This window comes from Sminthopsis crassicaudata, chromosome 6, assembly GCF_048593235.1.
Source record: "Sminthopsis crassicaudata isolate SCR6 chromosome 6, ASM4859323v1, whole genome shotgun sequence".
Classification (NCBI taxonomy): domain Eukaryota; kingdom Metazoa; phylum Chordata; class Mammalia; order Dasyuromorphia; family Dasyuridae; genus Sminthopsis; species Sminthopsis crassicaudata.
Window position 1 is genome coordinate 202609372 of NC_133622.1, and position 17594 is coordinate 202626965.

Below are 17594 nucleotides of genomic sequence, written 5' to 3' on the forward strand. Positions count from 1 at the left end.
CTTCATCACTGAGGGTCTTCAAGGAAAGGCTTTTAAATGGTCACTTGTCAGGAATGTTGTTGAGAAAATTCCTGTTCTAATAAAGGTTAGACTCCTTGCCTCTGGAGGTCCTTTACATGCTGGGATTCTGTGATTCTTTGGGGCGTATACATGTCTATTTTATCTTATATTATTTTTATTATACCTTTTATTTACAAGATATATGCATGGGTGATTTTACAGCATTGATAATTGCAAAACCTTTTGTTCCAACTTTTCCCCTCCTTCCCCTCACCCCTTCCTCCAGATGACAGGTTGGCCAATACATGTTAAATATCTTACACATTATTTTAAGGGACCTGGTACCACTACTCTGCAATTTCTAGTTTAGTTGTCTGGGGGCACTGAAGGGTTAAACAACTCTCCCATGATCACACAGCTAATATGTGGCAGAAACAGGACCTGGAGCCCAGATAATGCTGACTCTATCAGGCTTTTTATATACAGTGACATGATGCTTCTCTATGAATCTTCATATAATAGAATTTCACTCTGTACTACTCACAGATGAAGCTAATATGTGCTACTATATACCTAAAGACATGTTTAGCATATGATTGAATTTCATGATTAAAGTTGATACTGTTTTCTTTTTCTGACAACTAGGGGAAAAGCAGAACAGTACAGGAGTTTCATAATCAAACTCCAAACCACATAGTCTGCTGTCAAGTTTTGTTACAACCCTCCAAATAGGCCAGGCTCTCCAAGGTTGGCAACAGGGTAAAGTTTGAGACAAAACCACACCCTTTGAGCAATTTCCAAGAATGAACTTCATTTTGAGTGAGAAGTAAGAGAAATGCTCCCCCCCCCCATATATGGTAGTTCTCTCTGTCCCTGGAGAATTTATTTGAAGCCTGAGCCCAGTACTCCAAGTAATCTAATTGAAAAAGAGAGACAGAGAAAGACACATACACACATACACATACACACACACACACACACACACACACACACACACACACACACAGAAAGACACACACACACACAGAGACAGAGACAGAGACAGACAGAGAGAGAGACACAGAGACACAGAGATAGAGAGAGACAAAGAGACAGAAAGAGACAGAGAAGGAGGGAGAGAGGGAGGAAGGAAGGGAAAAAGAGGGGGGAAGGGAGGGAGGGAGGGAGAGAACAAGGTAGAGAGAGAGAGAGAGAAAAAAGATAAGGTCTTTAACAACTAGGAAACTGAAACTTTAAAAGTTTCCTTCCATTGTGCTGAAGAATATTTTAAACTTCAAGAAAAGAATCTGATTGTGTCGTCAGTCTTTTCAGAAGAGAGTTCAAGATCACACCTGAACCAACCTTGACTAGTTTCTGTTTATCTGGAGATGATCTACCCCCTCACCTCTCTCTCAGGGCCATCACTTGTGTGAACAAAAAAGAGAGAAAGGAGTTCAGCAAAACTACAGAATACATAAATGTAATCTGATAGAGTATGAAATGTTCTATACCCACAGGCCCTCACTTCTGCTAAGAAGGGAAGGAAGCAGCTTCTCTTCACTTCTTTAGAATCAAGCTTGATCAGTAACATTACAATGTTACAATTTGAATTTTCTCAGTTATTTTTATTTCTTTTCTTCACTTTAAAAAATTTTGAACTTAAATAACAAATAAAATAGGAATTTCAATATGCATAGTAGAATTAAGAACATGAAACTGCATATTTCTCTGTGCTGTTTTTTTTTTCTTTTTATATAATAAAGTTAACATGCAACTTTCAAAGCTATTCTGCTTGTCTGTGATTTTTTCTGGCCTTCCCTTTATTCTGTGCAAATTTTTATTAAAGCTTTTTATTTTCAAAAACTATGCCTAGATAATTTTCAACATTCATTCACCCTTGCAAAACCTTGTGTTGCAAATTTTTTTCCCTTTTTCCCCCCAACCCCTCTCCAAGATGGCATGTAATCCAATAAATGTTAAACAAGTGCAATTCTTCTATACATATTTCTACAATTATCATGCTGCACAAGAAAAATCAGATCAAAAAGGAAAAATAAGAACGAAAACAACTAAAGCAAAATGCAAACAACAACACAAAGAGGGAAAATACTATGTTGTGATCCACACTCAGTCCCCTCAGTCTCTGCGGGGAGGGGGAGATTGGAACTAGCCTGAATCACCTCACTGTTGAAAAGAGCTGCATCCATCAGAAATGATTATCATATAATCTTATTGCTGTGTGCAATTTTGTCTCAGTTCTACTCACTTCACTCAGCATCAGTTCCTATAAATCTCCCCTGGCCTCTCTGAAATTATCTTGCTGATCATTGCTTATAGAGCAATAATATTCCATGACATTCATGTACCATAACTTATTCAGCCTTTCTCCAACTGATGGGCATCCACTCAGATTCCAGTTTCTTGGCACTAGAAAAAGGGTTGCCTCTGTGTGGTTTTTTAAAGTATTTCAAATACCCTCTTTTCTTTCTTTGCTTTTTTTTTTGCAATTATATCCCTAGTTTGCTTCTCCCTCCTACCTCCACTCTCCATCAAAAAGGAAATGTACAAGACCCTTTTAACAAATATGAAGAAACAATAAAAACAAAATCCCGCATTACACAAGCCTGGACATTTGGGTCTTACTTTGTATTTTGAGTCCATAAAATCTCTGTCAGGAGATCAGGTAGCCTGCTTCATCATTAGTCCACTGGACTCTTTGGTTATTGTAATGATTACTTTCCTTTCCTTAAGTGGAATAGGTATTTTTAAGCATGAGTTTTTATTCCATGAAATTCTGGAATCGAGGTTATAACAAGAATAATTCCTGTTACTATGGTGTTCTCAGGTTTATTAAGTGGTGGTGGAATATGGTTATCTGCTTTCAATTCTCATGTAAACTGAGTCTGTCTATCTTATACTGGAGAAGATATATTCAATTCAATATTTTACATAACTTCCCTAAAAGGAAAGGCACTCTGAAGCAGTGATAGAGAGATGGGGTCAGAAACAGTAGCACCTGGGTTGAGGTCCTGCTTTAGAAACTTACTGAGGGGCAGCTGAATGGCACAATGGATAGAGTGATGCCCCTGAAATCAGGAGGACCTGAGTAGTTCAAATCTAGCCTCAGACACTTAACACTTATTAACTGTGTGACCCTGGGCAAATTACTTAACCCTTGCCAAAAATAAATAAATAAATAAATAAAAAGCAACTTATAAATATCTTTGTTTCTAAAGCAATTCTTTAAGATTTATCTATGAAGTCAAAGATGCCATGCATGGGTTTCAAATGTAGGATGGTCCTACAATAACTAAGTGACAGATCCTTTGAGTATTCTCTGGAATCATGAACAAGACTCACATGGGAAAAGAAAGTAGAAGAGGAACTACAATCTCATTGAATAACTACCCAAAATGAGATGATTTTGGAGCCAATTAAGTACAAAATATTTTTCCAAGGGTTATCTGCTATATTTTCTTTCTTTTCATGTCATTTAAGATCATCAGCTAAGGGTCTTGGGATGACTTCAAGATAAGAGTAGGAGAACCCAAGTGGAATGAACTGGTTTATGAATTCCTTCAGGAATCCCTAAATTAATTAATTCTTCAATCAACCTGATGAGATTATAGAGGATCAATCTTTGTCTAAAACTATCTGAGAAATAACTCTTTCAGAAATGGACATATTCCTAAGATACAAGTGTTTGGTTCCCAGTGAATGAGACTAAGGAGACATGCTTAAGGACTTTACAAACCACTCTGTGGGCATTTGTCAGAGAAGAATGTTCTTGAGAATGAATTTTTATATGAGGATAAGAATTTCTAAGAGATAGAGAATTTGAGTAACCCAGGACCAAGCTCCTAAAGAAAGAATTATCAAGAGCATGCTTCCTGTAAAATGATCTATGATCTTATATATGTACACTAGTCCCCAATGTAATATCTGAATGTATGAAACATTTGATGGAAAGATTTTTCCCAGGTGATAGCTTCCCTTCTTATTCTAGCTTCATTAATTTTGATCATGCAAAATCTTTTCAATTTCATGTGACCAATATTTTTTATTTTATATTTTGTAATCTTTTTTATCCCTAGTTTTGTTAAGAATTTGGTTCCCTAAGAAACTCTGGAAAACATTTTTACAGTTAAAGGTTCTGATAAAGGCCTCATTTCCAAAATATATAGAGAACTGACTCTAATTTATAATAAATCAAGCCATTCTCCAATTGATAAATGGTCAAAGGATATAAACAGACATTTTCAGATGATGAAATTGAAACTATTTCCACTCATATGAAAGAATGTTGCAAATCACTATTGATCAGAGAAATGCAAATTAAGACAATTCTGAGATACCACTACACATCTTTCAGATTGGCTAAGATGGCAGGAAACTATAATGACAAATGTTGGAGGGGATGTGGGAAAACTGAGACACTGATGCATTGTTGGTGGAGTTGTAAAGTGATCCAACCATTCTGGAGAGCAATTTGGAATTATGCCCCAAAAGTTATCAAACTGTGCATACCCTTTGATCCAGCAGTGCTACTACTGGGCTTATATCCCAAAGAAATATGAAAGAAGAGAAAGGGACCTATATGTACCAAAATGTTTGTGGCAGCCCTTTTTGTAGTGGCTAGAAACTGGAAATGAATGGCTGTCCATCAATTGGAGAATGGTTGGGTAAATTATGGTATATGAATGTTATGGAATATTATTGTTCTGTAAGAAATGACCAGCAGGAGGAATACAGAGAGGTTTGGAGAGACTTACATGAACTGATGCTGAGTGAAATGAGCAGAACCAGAAGATCACTATACACTTCAACAATACTGTATGAAGATATATTCTGATAGAAGTGGATATCTTCAACAAAGAGAACATCTAATTCAGTTCCATTTGATCAGTGATGGACAGAATCAGCTACACCCAGAGAAGGGACACTGGGAAATGAGTGTAAACTGTTTGCATTTTTGTTTTTCTTCCCAGGTTATTTTTACCTTCTGAATCCAATTCTTCCTATGCAACAAGAAATTCGGTTCTACACACATATATTGTATCTTGGATATACTATAACATATCTAACATGTATAAGACTGCCTGCCATCTAGGGGAAAGGGTGGAGGGAAGAAAAGGAAAATCATAACAGAAGTGAGTGCAAGGGATAATGTTGTAAAAATTACCCATGCAATATACTGTCAAAAAGTTATAATTATAAAATCAATATATATATGTATATATGTATATATATTATATATATAATTTTTAAAAATGAGATTATTCAAAAAAATAATTTGCTTCCTGAGCAGAAAGCTGGGAAAGAAATTTTATAGTCAATGTTTCCAATGAAGACCTAATTTCTAAAATATAAAAAGAATTAACTCAAATTTATAAGAATACAAACTATTTCCCAATTGATAAATGATCAAAGGATATCAACAGTTTTCAGATGAAGTAATTAAAATCATATACAGTCATATATAGACACTATTGATTAGAGAAATGCAAATTAAAACAACTAGGAGGTACCACTTCATATATCTCAGATTGGCTAAGATGACAGGAAAAGATAATGATAAGTGTTGGAGGAGATATGGAAAAAATGGGATACTAATTCATTATTGGTGGAGTTGTGAAATGATCCAGTCATTCTGAAGAGCAATTTGGAACTATGCCCAAAGGGCTGTCAAACTGTGTAAGTCCCATAACCCAGTAGTGTCACTACTGTATCCTTAAGAAATCATAAAAGAGGGAAAGAGACTCACATGTGCAAAAATGTTTTAGCAACTCTTTTTATAGTGGCAAAGAATTGGAAAATGAATAGATGCCCATCAACTGGGAAATGGCTGAATAAGTTATGATATGTGAAAATAATGGAATGTTATGGTTCTATAAAAAATTATGAACAGCCTGATTTTAGAAGGATCTGAAAAGATTTACACAAGCTGATGCTGAGTGAAACAAGAACCAGAAAAACATTGTATACAGCAATAGCAAGATTGTGTGATGACCAATGATAGATTTGGTTCTTCTCAGTGAGTCAATGATATAAGGCAATGCCAGTGAACTATGGATAGAAAATGCCATCTGCATCCAGAGAGAGAACTATGGAGATTCAATGTAGATCAATGCATACTATTTTCACCTTTTTTTTCTCATGATTTTTCTCTTTTTTTTTATTTTTCTCTCCCAACATGATACTATGGAAGTATGTAAAAAAAAAAAAAAAAAACATATTTAAATGTAAAATTTTAAATAATTAAAAATTTTTAAATTGATTATTTTAAAAAAGAATTTGCTTCCTGGCCATAACTATGAAAGGTAGCTGATATGGTTGTCTTCTAATTTTTTATGCTATAATCTTTAATATTCAAATTAAATATTTATTTTTGACCCTATTGTGAAATATTGCATAAACTGCTGTTCTAAGTCTAATTTCTGACAAAAGTTCTTATCTTCTAAGGAAAATGTGATGGGCAATTTGACTGCCTTATTATTTCTCTCTTTGTTCAAGAGCTTCTGTGAACCCTTTGTCTCCTGGTGAAGGTAAAGGTAGGTGAAGTAAAAGTTGTCCTATGCCCAGTGATACGTTGATAATGTTTAACAACTTTAAAAATGCACAACACACTTTTAAGTTTAATTTGTATTATCATTTTTCCATCACTTTCTTAAGTCTAAACAACCCACAAAACTATAAACCAAATCCTACTTAGTAATTTATTTGTTAGCTGTAAATGCATAGGCTGAAAATTTAACTAGTCTCTCAAACTGCCAGATAGTTCAAGAACATCCCTGCCTCTTATCTCCCTTATTATAGTCTACATTGAGTAAATACCTGCCTCTATAAAAGTTGAATCTCTCACCCGCATTTGAGTACTTATAAATAAGGCATACCTAAACTTCACTCAGAAGATTTTCCTTGAGTAAAACTTTGGGGCAGTGGCAAGAAACAAGAGAGAAATTGACATTTTCAGATCATACTCCCTAGAGGGTTACTCAGTCTAGATAAGCTTAGAGTAGCTTAGAGAGTCTTGGGCCATAGGTTACATTCATACTCATTCAAATCATTCAACTCATTCAACCAATTCTTAAAATCAGAATTGTGTTGGTAAATGTTTAACAATTGGCTGCCCCCCCAAAAAAATGTATGCAAGACGCATTTTACCTTTAATCTCCACTATTAACATTTTTCTCCACTACTTTCTTAAGTGAACAAAATAATAAATCAAGTCCTGAATTGTAGCATTTGCTGATTTCTAAACTGTAAATTTAGCTCTGCAAATTTAACAATTAGTTTTAAATACCCAGTTTGAGTTAGCTTGGGCACACAATTGCTTAAAGAGCATCTACTAAACTAAAGGTCCTAAAGGGACATGCAAGGAAAAAGATCAGGAAAGAATTCAAATTGGTGGGACAGGTGAGATTTGTGCACAAATGATTTGAGGGCAAAGTGGAATACTAACATATTCTTAGAAATGAAAACACAGAATATTCCATAACTTCAAAGGAGGAAGTGATCTCTTATGGTTGAAAATTAGAGCAGAGTTTCATAAATGAAAAGAAAAGTGAATTGGGCTTTGAGGACTAAGTGGTAATCGGGTAGACAAAGTTGAAATTGAGAAGGACATTTCAGGCAGAGAAACAGGCTTAATAAAGGGAAAAAATCAAGAAATTATGAAATGAATTTAAACACAAGAAACGATCCAGTTTAACTGGAGCATGAGATATATAAAAGGAGAAGTAGAAGACAGTGTTGGAAAGGCTAGGACCAATTTATAAATGGCAATGAACATCAGGCTAAGGAGTTTAGGCTTTATTTGTCAGACAATGGAGAGCCATTGAAAGTTGTTGAAGAAAAAAGTAACATGATCAAGGCTACACATTTGGAAAATTAATCTAATATCAGTACATACAGTGAAATTTGTGATTGAATAGGGATGGTAAAGAAGAGGGAACAACAAAGGATAAATCTAATTTTTGAAGGAAAGGTTCCCAGGGTAACTGGAAAAATAGAAATGCCAGTAGCAGCAGCAGCAGCAGCAGGATTTACAAATTTGTCTGAACAAAGGTGAAAAAAACTCCATAATAAGATTTAAGGATTGCAAACAGCCCCAAGTAGTTGTTGTTTTGAGGGTTTTGTTTGTCAGATTTTTTTCCTACTCTTTTCAAGATACTAATCACAAGAAAGAATAGAGGTTATTCTTCATAGGTTGTTCTGCATATATTAGAAAAGATTTCACATATTCCCCAATTCTTTTGCAAGATACTGGGCTTATTATAAGATCTTCAATTGGTCCTGAGCTCCAGCAGTTTCCTAAGTGAAGTGTTCTGGTTGACTCAGCTAACCCCACAGATGGTAAGACATAACACACTGCTCTCATTATGTGACACAGAAAAACTAGAGTAAGGCAGGGAGTACAGGGGGTTAGTCAAATACCAGAAGAACTAAAGGACATGTTTTGACTCAGGGCCTACAGAGAACATGCCATTTGCTACTAAGTCCAAAGTTCTCCTATAAAATGGGATGTCAAATATCAAGCAAGCCTGGGAATGTTAGACTTAATTTAGCTTTTGCATTCTTTCATTCTGACATCCTTTGACCTCTGCAGAATTTCCTATAGTTGTAAACAAATGACTTCTTTCATTAACAACATATTTATTCATTGGGCACACTTGCTCTTTTGAACTCTGGGAAAATGTGGCATCTACTGTCTGTATGTGTATTTAACATGCATTTTTCTGTGATTTGTTAACATTTTTCCACATAAATAAGTATCTCACTTTTGCAGAGTTGAGAGTTTGGGCCTATGAAAATAGGAAGAAAACAGGCTTCTATTCTGAAGGAAAAATGGTCCACTCAAAACAAGTTTTGGCAGTTTAATAAAAAAAAAAAGTAAAGCACCAAGTTTTGTGCTGCCTAATTTATGCTAAATTCTTTGTTGTTTTATAAATAATACTATTGGGAGCCAAAATGAAAGAGAACAAGAAGAAATACAATGAATTTCTTCCCCACAAAACTTCCAAATTTACCAAATACATTAGAAAATATACCAAACTGATTCCTGATTAAGAAATTGAAGAAAAAGTCACAGTGAGTCATTTTCCAGCACAGATCTGCATAGGGAAACAGAGAAGTCCATGGACACTGGATATAAGGTCTGGCCTGGGGCATTCCACTTTGGAGAAAGGCTATGCACCCAGGGAAGAGGAGGTTTATAACCCATATCAGGATACCTCAGCATTGTGCCACATTTAGAAACAAATACCAACAGCAGCTTCATTCTACCCAGTTCTCAGTCACAGATCCAGAGTGGACAAAGGAGGTAACCTGTGCCTAGGGATGGCAATCCAAGGTGAGGAGTTCCATTTTGGGAGCACTGAAAGATGACAGATCCCTAGTCTGAGTTATCTCTGAGAGCCCAAATTATAACACAATACCACCTAGAAAGCATCAATACACCAAACTAGACCTTCCTTCCAGAAGTGTGCAGAGCCTGGCTCTCATATCAAGTCCAAAGTCAGGCAGTAAACCAGAAGAATTAGTAAACAAAAAAAAATTGTACCATAAGAAAAAAATCCAATACAATGAAAGGGATCTTTAAAGCAGAAATACAAAAGAAGAGAATGACTCAGAAACATCTATAAACAATGCTTTAGGGGAAAAAATAAAAAACAGCTTCACTATAAATTGAACTAGAATTCCAGGAAGAGATGAAACAAGAATTCAAAATTTTTTAAACGTCTTTATAAAAGAATAGGCATACTGGACTCAAAAATTGAAAAGAAATGAGAGTTATGTTAGAAAGAATTAACAGTTTAGCACAAGAGGTACAAAATTTTGCTCAGTTAATAAATTCCCTTAAAATCAAATTAAACCAAATAGAAGTAAACAATTCCATGAGAAACCAAGAGATTTCAAAAGAAAGCAGTCCAGATCTCTTAGAATTAAAATGGAAGTAGAGAGAATCCACTATCTCCTAAAAGAAAGAAACTCCAAAATAAAAACTCTCAGGAACATCATAGCCAAAATTCAGAGAATGTATGTCAAAGAAAAATCATTGAAATAGCTTGGAAAAAAGAATTCAAGTACTAAGGAGCCACAATTAGCATTACACATTATTTAGCATCCACCACTATGAAGGAAAGGAGAGCTTAGAATACAAGAAGGCAAACAATAGTGACTTACAGTCAAAAATGACTTGCCCAGCAAAACTAAATAAATTTCTGTTGGAAGAAATGAACTTTTAATGGAATATTAAAGTTCTAAACCTTCTTGATGAAAAAAAAACCATATCTGTATGGAAACTTTGAAGATTGAATATAGGAATTAAGAGAAACAAAAAACTAAACAAAGATAAACTGCTTACATTCTAATATAAAATCCTCCCTTTCTAAATTCTATCATTAGTATGAGTGATAGAGGGAGTCTAATTAGATAGAAGAAATAAGAAGGTTTCTAGTATATCTTGCTTATATTAAAACAAGAATAGAAAGGGGGGAAAGGGAAGAAGAGGAAAGAAAGGAAGGTAGGGAACAATTATCTCATGTTATTGAGGTATATAGGAGGTTTACACAGACAAGGAAGAAGTTGGAAGGAGTGGCTGACACTTGAATTTCATTCTTATCTGAATGAGTCAAAAAGGAAAGAATATACAAACACACATCTCTATCACGTATTATATACTATATACTATCAGCTATACAAATAGCAGGGGAGGGGGGGAAAAAGGATAAGGAGGAATTAGAAAGAAGATACACTAAAGGAAGGATTAGTTCTAAGCAAAAGAAATTCTATGAATGTGCAAAAATTGTTACACTTCCTTTTGAGGCTGCAAAGAATTGGAACCTGAAGGAGCATCCATTAATTGTAGAATGGCTAAAAAATTATGGCATACAAATGATCAAATATGAGAAATTAAAGGAATAGCTTCAGGGAAACTAGAGGAAATTTGTATGTACAGATTCAGAACTAAGTGAACAGAATTAGAAGAATAATTTATAAAATGACAACAATATTGTAAATACAATTTTGAAAGGCTTAGGGACTGTGATCAATAAAATAACCAACTATAATTCCAAAGGATTAGTGATAAAGCATGCTACCACTTCTGATGGATTGAAAATATAGACTGTATAATTCTTGTAGAAAATAGGATTTTGTAGGAACTTAAAGGAAATCAAGAAGGTCAGTAATTGAAGTGAAGAAAGGAATGCATTTAAGGCATGGGGACAGGCAGAGAAAATGACCAGAGCTGAAATGTAATGAATGTCTGGTGGATGGAAGAGCCAGGAGACCAGTGCCACTTGATCAAAGAATAAGGGAGCAAGCTATTTGTTGATTTTTATGTTTCATTCTTGAGGAAGACCAAAGTGACATCTCTATTTTTGTCAAGTTAGTGTGTCAAATTGTGGCTGACCAGAACAATACGAGCCCAGAATGCTCTGCCACAGATCAGAAACAAATCATCCCATGAACAGCGAGACGAATTCTCTAACTATACTTTGAGCTAATTCACTTCTGCTTTGCTCACAGAGCACAGCATCTTCTCTGATGAGGGCCCCCCATGCTGGGCAGTCCTGTGCCAGTGTCTCCCACGTCACAGAATCAATTCAAAAGTTCTTAAGAGAGTGACCTTGTATCACTTTTTCTGGCCACCTTGTGAGCACTTGCCCTGTGTGAGTTCTCCATAAAATGGTCTTTTTGGAAAGCGAACATTTGGCAATGTGGACAGCCCAACAAAGTTGTGCTCTCTGCAGTAAAGTTTGAACGCTTGCAGTCAGGAGAGGGCTGGGTTGTGAAGGACTTTGAATGCCAAACAGAGCACTTTGTATTTGCTCCAATACATAATACGGAGCCACCAGAATTTATGGGAGAGAATTTGAAATCACCCAGTAATATTAAGGAAACTAGGGAAGTTTGGTGTGAAGAAATGTACAAGATAGGTCACCCATTTTTAAATTTCTGAATAACTATTATGTCAAAGACAGGATCAATAGACAATGATGATAAAGAAAAATATTTGGACTAACTACAATGAAAAGCCTAATCTAAGAGATTTGACTATAACAATATCTATCATGAGATAGATATTTGAGAAAGTGGGCTCGAAGAATGTTTAGGGTTTGCCACTGTGGAGGCTGATCTCCCAAATTAGGGAACCAAAAAAAAGGTAATACCCAGAAGTTTCCCAGTAAAGTTAGTTGTGTGGAGTCAGAATCATTTATTTGAGAGACTGAAAGGTTCTTGAGGAACTCTTTAAGTCTAGAGGGAAATAACTCATTATTTAATGTTAATATTGAATCAACAATCTGAAAATATGGCTTTATGACATTAAATTAAGCCATCATGTTTCTCATGAGGAATTTTTCCACATAGTTTATTTATGTTAGCAATGTCTAATCCACCCACAAGTCTTCAGTGATGTCAGTCTCTCTAGAAACACACACACACACACACACACACACACATACACACAAATAGGACCCAGGTTCTGATTCCATAGGAGCAAACAAGGGAAAACATGGAACTTACCAGAAGATCCATAGTAATCCAGTTTGTCTGTTTGTAGCACAGGTTGTGAGAAATGAGTCTAGATAGGTTGTTTACATTATGAAATGACACTGTTTCTCCAACTGCAAAAGGAAGCTATTTTTGAAGTTCTTTTCCTCTGTTCTTCATCTCAGATCTATTCTGGAAATTAAGTAGGTAAACCGAAAATTTATTTTTAAAATTAGATTTTATTTTTTCAATCAATGAAAATTCACCTTCTCTCCCTTCTATCTCTCCCTGCTTCCAACTAAAAAATAAAGTAAAACAAAACTCCTGTTATAAATAGCTATAATTAAGCAAAACAAATTCCTTCATTGGCCATGATCAAAAAAAAAGTCTCAATTGAGCATTAATTTTTAAAAATCAATAAATTCTTAAGTACACAAAAATAAAAGTTATACATGAAATTATAAATTGCTATGATTTTAAGACAAAATGTATAAATATAAATTTAGCAAGGTAATAAAATCATTTTTATTGTTTCCCTTCTGAGTCTTTTTTTCTCTTTAGCAAATTGTTCTAGATTTGAGGGCATTTACTTTCTTGGCAGTGCTCACATACCCACTGCTCTCATAGCTGTGCTATCAAAAAACATGAAGGACAACAATTTGAAAATCTGCAAGGTAAAGAAAAGGCTTTTTTTGAGTGTGTAAAGGGGGTTTTCACTTCACCATTTGTATAATGTGCAAACAGGCATTGGGTGCTTGTTTTTCATTTTGATGGGGAAAAACATCTCTTATTGCTGCCTCATTCTAAGGTTGCTTAACATCAGCCCTCTCTGCTAGCTTCCTGTAAACCCTCTTATCAAAAGTGTGAATTGACATCAGAAGAGAATTATGAGTGTTCCTCCTGACATCAGGAGCAAGGATTGAGTTTAAATGCCACCAATGACATTAATAGTGTGATCAAGGGCAAAATCCCCATTTTAAGGTGAAAGAAACTGAAACTCAGAGATATTAAAAATCTCTTTAATATTTCTTTTTTTGGGGAAAGAGAAAGGTAATTGGGGTTAAATGTCTTGCTTAGGGTCATACAGCAACTTCTTATATAAGATTATTATAAGAATGAAAGTAGATAAAGCAGTTTGTCAGCTGTTATTGTTATTGGGGTCAACAGTATGTAAGCAGATTTTAAGTGAGGGAGGGCTGGGCAAGGTTACTTGCCTCACTTTCCCCTCTAGAGCCATCTGGGTCCAGTAGCCAGATGAAAATTGGCTATTTGATACCTTCAAAAGTAACACAGAGTGGGGCAGCTAGGTAGTTCAGTGGATAGAGCACCAGCCCTGAAGTCAGGAGGACCTGATTTTAAATCTGACCTCAGACACTTAACATTTCTGAGCTGTATGACCCTGGGCAAGTCACTTAACCCCAATTGCCTCAGCAAAAAAAAAAAAAAAGTCACACAGCAAAACACTCGCAATTATTCAGTAGTAGAAATAACAGAGCTTAGCACCTAGTTAGAATTATTAGTGAAGATGAAGAAGAAAGACTTCTGATTAACATGACCACATGACACTATCAAGCTAAATGGAGAAGGCTGGGAGTTCAGAGACTATCCAGATAGGAAATCCCAGGGAGGACAGAGTCAACCCAGCTCTCTGATAAGAATTAACCGTGGAACAGCAGTAGCAATGCTCTATTCACAGAGACCACTCAGAATTCTGACTGGGGAAGAACCATGGGGGACCAAAAACTACCTAAGGGCCTGATGAGATACCCAGGGAATAGAGAGACCACCCAGTACCTTTATCAAGGATAGCCTAGGGGAAATGAGAGATCACCAAGTGCCCTGATCAGGAACAGTTAACCTCAGAATTCTAACGGCCAATACAGAAGCCTATTAGTATCTTGTGCAAATACACTCAGGGAAGTATAAGCTGGCAGTTGGAATCCAGGAAAGTGATGTCAGAACTAAACCTGACCACTTCATCACAAAGTGTGGAGAGGGGTTGGAAGACCTTAGCACTAAGTCTCAAATCAAGAATTGAGGCTAGAGATATTAATACACACACACACACACACACACACACACACACACACACACACACACATAAAAATATCAAATGCTATAAAGAAATAGTTTGAGTCAGAATGATACAAGTGGAAAATCCAAAATATGAGACTAACTGCAATAACTGCAAAATAGCTTCAACGAAGAAAATGGTTTGACATCAGAGACAATAAGAAGATAACAAACCTTACACAAGATAGAGATTCCTTGAGAATTAAAATTAACTAAATACAAATCTACAATTCTATGATATAAAAAATATTAAAACAAAATCAAAAACTGAAAAAAGGGAAAAAATAAAAATAAAACAATCACCTGTTAAAATAACTGACCTGGAAAACAAGAAAAGGAGAAATAAGCTAAGAATCATTAGGTCCTAAAAATTAGGAACAACAAAAAAAAACTTCAAGAAAGTCTATTTCAAGAGGTCAAAATTAAGAACTACCCAGACCTTTTTGGAATCAGATGAACATAAGGGAGTCAGTCTGATATCTTCATTCCATCAAGGTATCCTTCAAGAATGTCTGATTTGTTGTCCAAAAGTCTGGTGTGTTATCTCATACCTGGACTCAATGAGCATTTTAGTATCATAAGAAAAGGGGTGTTATTACTAACCCCTATCACCAAAATCCTAATCAATCATGTTATTCTCTGAACCTCAGTTTTGTAATCAAACATGTTGTCTTCAATCCCATGATATTATCTACCCTAGTCTGCTCTTTGTTCTGTATTCCCCTGAACCTATAAGACAAAATTGTCATTTTGCTCAGGTTTTTTAATGGAGGCAAGCTATTAACCCATTTATTGACAGGCAGCATGCCCCTGTTAATAAATATTATCTTGCTCAGAGATTGGTCTTAGTTTACCCTTTTGTTAAAATCTCAAATGTGAATAAACCCAAGACCTTTTGAGACAAAAACTCAGCATTTGACAAAATTGCTAGGAAAATTGAAAAATAATATGGCAGAAACTAGGCATAGACCAACATCTTACACAATATATCAAAACAAATTCAAGATGGGTATATGATTTAGACATGAAAGATGATACCATAAACAAATCAGAAGAGTAAGGAATAATGTATCTGTCAATCTATGAAAAAGAGAACTTAATACCTTACAAGAGATACAGGACATTATAAAATATAAAATGGATAGTTCTGATTATATTAAATTTACAAATATTTGCACAAACAAAACCAATGCAACCAAAATTAGAAAAAAAAGTAGAAAGCTGGGGAATATATATAATACATTTCTCAGATATGTAGAGAACTAGGTCAAATTTTTAAGAATACAAGTCAATCCCCAATTGGCAAATGACTAAAGGATATGAACAGGTAGTTTTAAGCCAAAGAAATCAAAGCTATTTATAGTAATATGGAAAAAAAAAAGCTCTAAATAACTATTGATTAGAGTAATGCAAATTAAAGCAACTTTAAAGTATTATCAGATTGGCTAATATGAGAGAAAAGAAAAATGATAAACTTTGGAGGAGATATGGAAAAATTGGGACACTACAATTATTCCTTACATATTGTGGCTTTTGTGGCTTTCCCTATTACCATGCCAATATATCACAGGTTGGCATAAGAAATTAAATGGAAATTTTGGGGAAGTTGCAAACAATTCATGAAGGCCAGCAGATAACACAGGAAAAATTTAGAAACTCAGAAATGCAAAGCAAAGTGAGCAGAATCAGGACAACATACACAGTAACAGCAGTAGTATATGATAATCAACTGTGAATGACTTAGTTATTATGAATGTGAATGTGAAATGACTTAATTATTCTCAACAATACAATGATCCAAGACAGTTCATGATGAAAAGTGCTATTTACCTCTAGAGAAAAAGAAATGATGAAGTCTGAATGCAGAGCAAAATATTCTATTTTTCACTTTATTTTTTTCTTGGGAGTTTTTCCAGTCTATGTTTTTTTTTCTCTACATGACTAATATGGAAATATGTTTTACATGTATAATCTATATAAAATTATATTAGAGAAGGAGAAAGGGAGAAAATTTGGAACTCAATTTTTTTAAAAAGAAAATATTGATTGTTTTTACGTGTAATTGGGGAAAAAAATAAAACATTATTGGAAAAAAAAACTCAAACCCCAGCCTTTGTTCAACAATGTTCAACAAAAATTGCTGGGAAAATTGGAAATTAATATGGCAGAAACTAGGCATTGATCTATACTTAACACTGTACACCAAGGTCAGATCAAAATGGGTTCATAATCTAGGAATAAAGAATGAAGTTATAAATAAATTAGAGGAACATAGGATAGTTTACCTTTCAGACTTGTGGAAGAGGAATGAATTCATGACCAAAGAAGAACTAGAGACCATTATTGATCACAAAGTAGAAAACTTTGATTATATCAAACTGAAAAGTTTTTGTACAAACAAAACTAATGCAGATAAGATTAAAAGGGAAATAATAAACTGGGAAAACATTTTTACAATCAAAGATTCAGATAAAGGCCTCATTTTCAAAATACATAGAGAATTGACTGTAATTTATAAGAAATCAAGCCAATCTCCAATTGATAAATGGTCAAAGGATATGAACAGACAATTCTTGGATGAAGAAATTGAAACTATTTCTAGTCATATGAAAAGATGCTCCAAGTCACTATTAATCAGAGAAATATAAATTAAGATAACTCTGAGACACCACTATATACCTGTCAGATTGGCTAGAATGATAGGGAAAGGTAATACAGAATATTGGAGAGGATGTGGGAAAACAGGGACACTGATACATTGTTGGTGGAATTGTGAATACATCAAGCCATTCTGGAGAGCAATTTGGAACTATGCTCAAAAAGTAATCAAACTGTGAAACCCTTTGACCCAGCAGTGTTGCTACTGGGTTTGTATCTCAAAGAGATCTTAAAGAAGGGAAAGGGACTTGTATGTGCAAGAATGTTTGTGGCAGCCTTCTTTGTGGTGGCCAGAAACTGGAAACTACGTGGATTCCCATCAATTGGAGAATGGTTGGGTAAATTGTGGCATATGAATATTATGGAATATTATTTTTCTGTAAGAA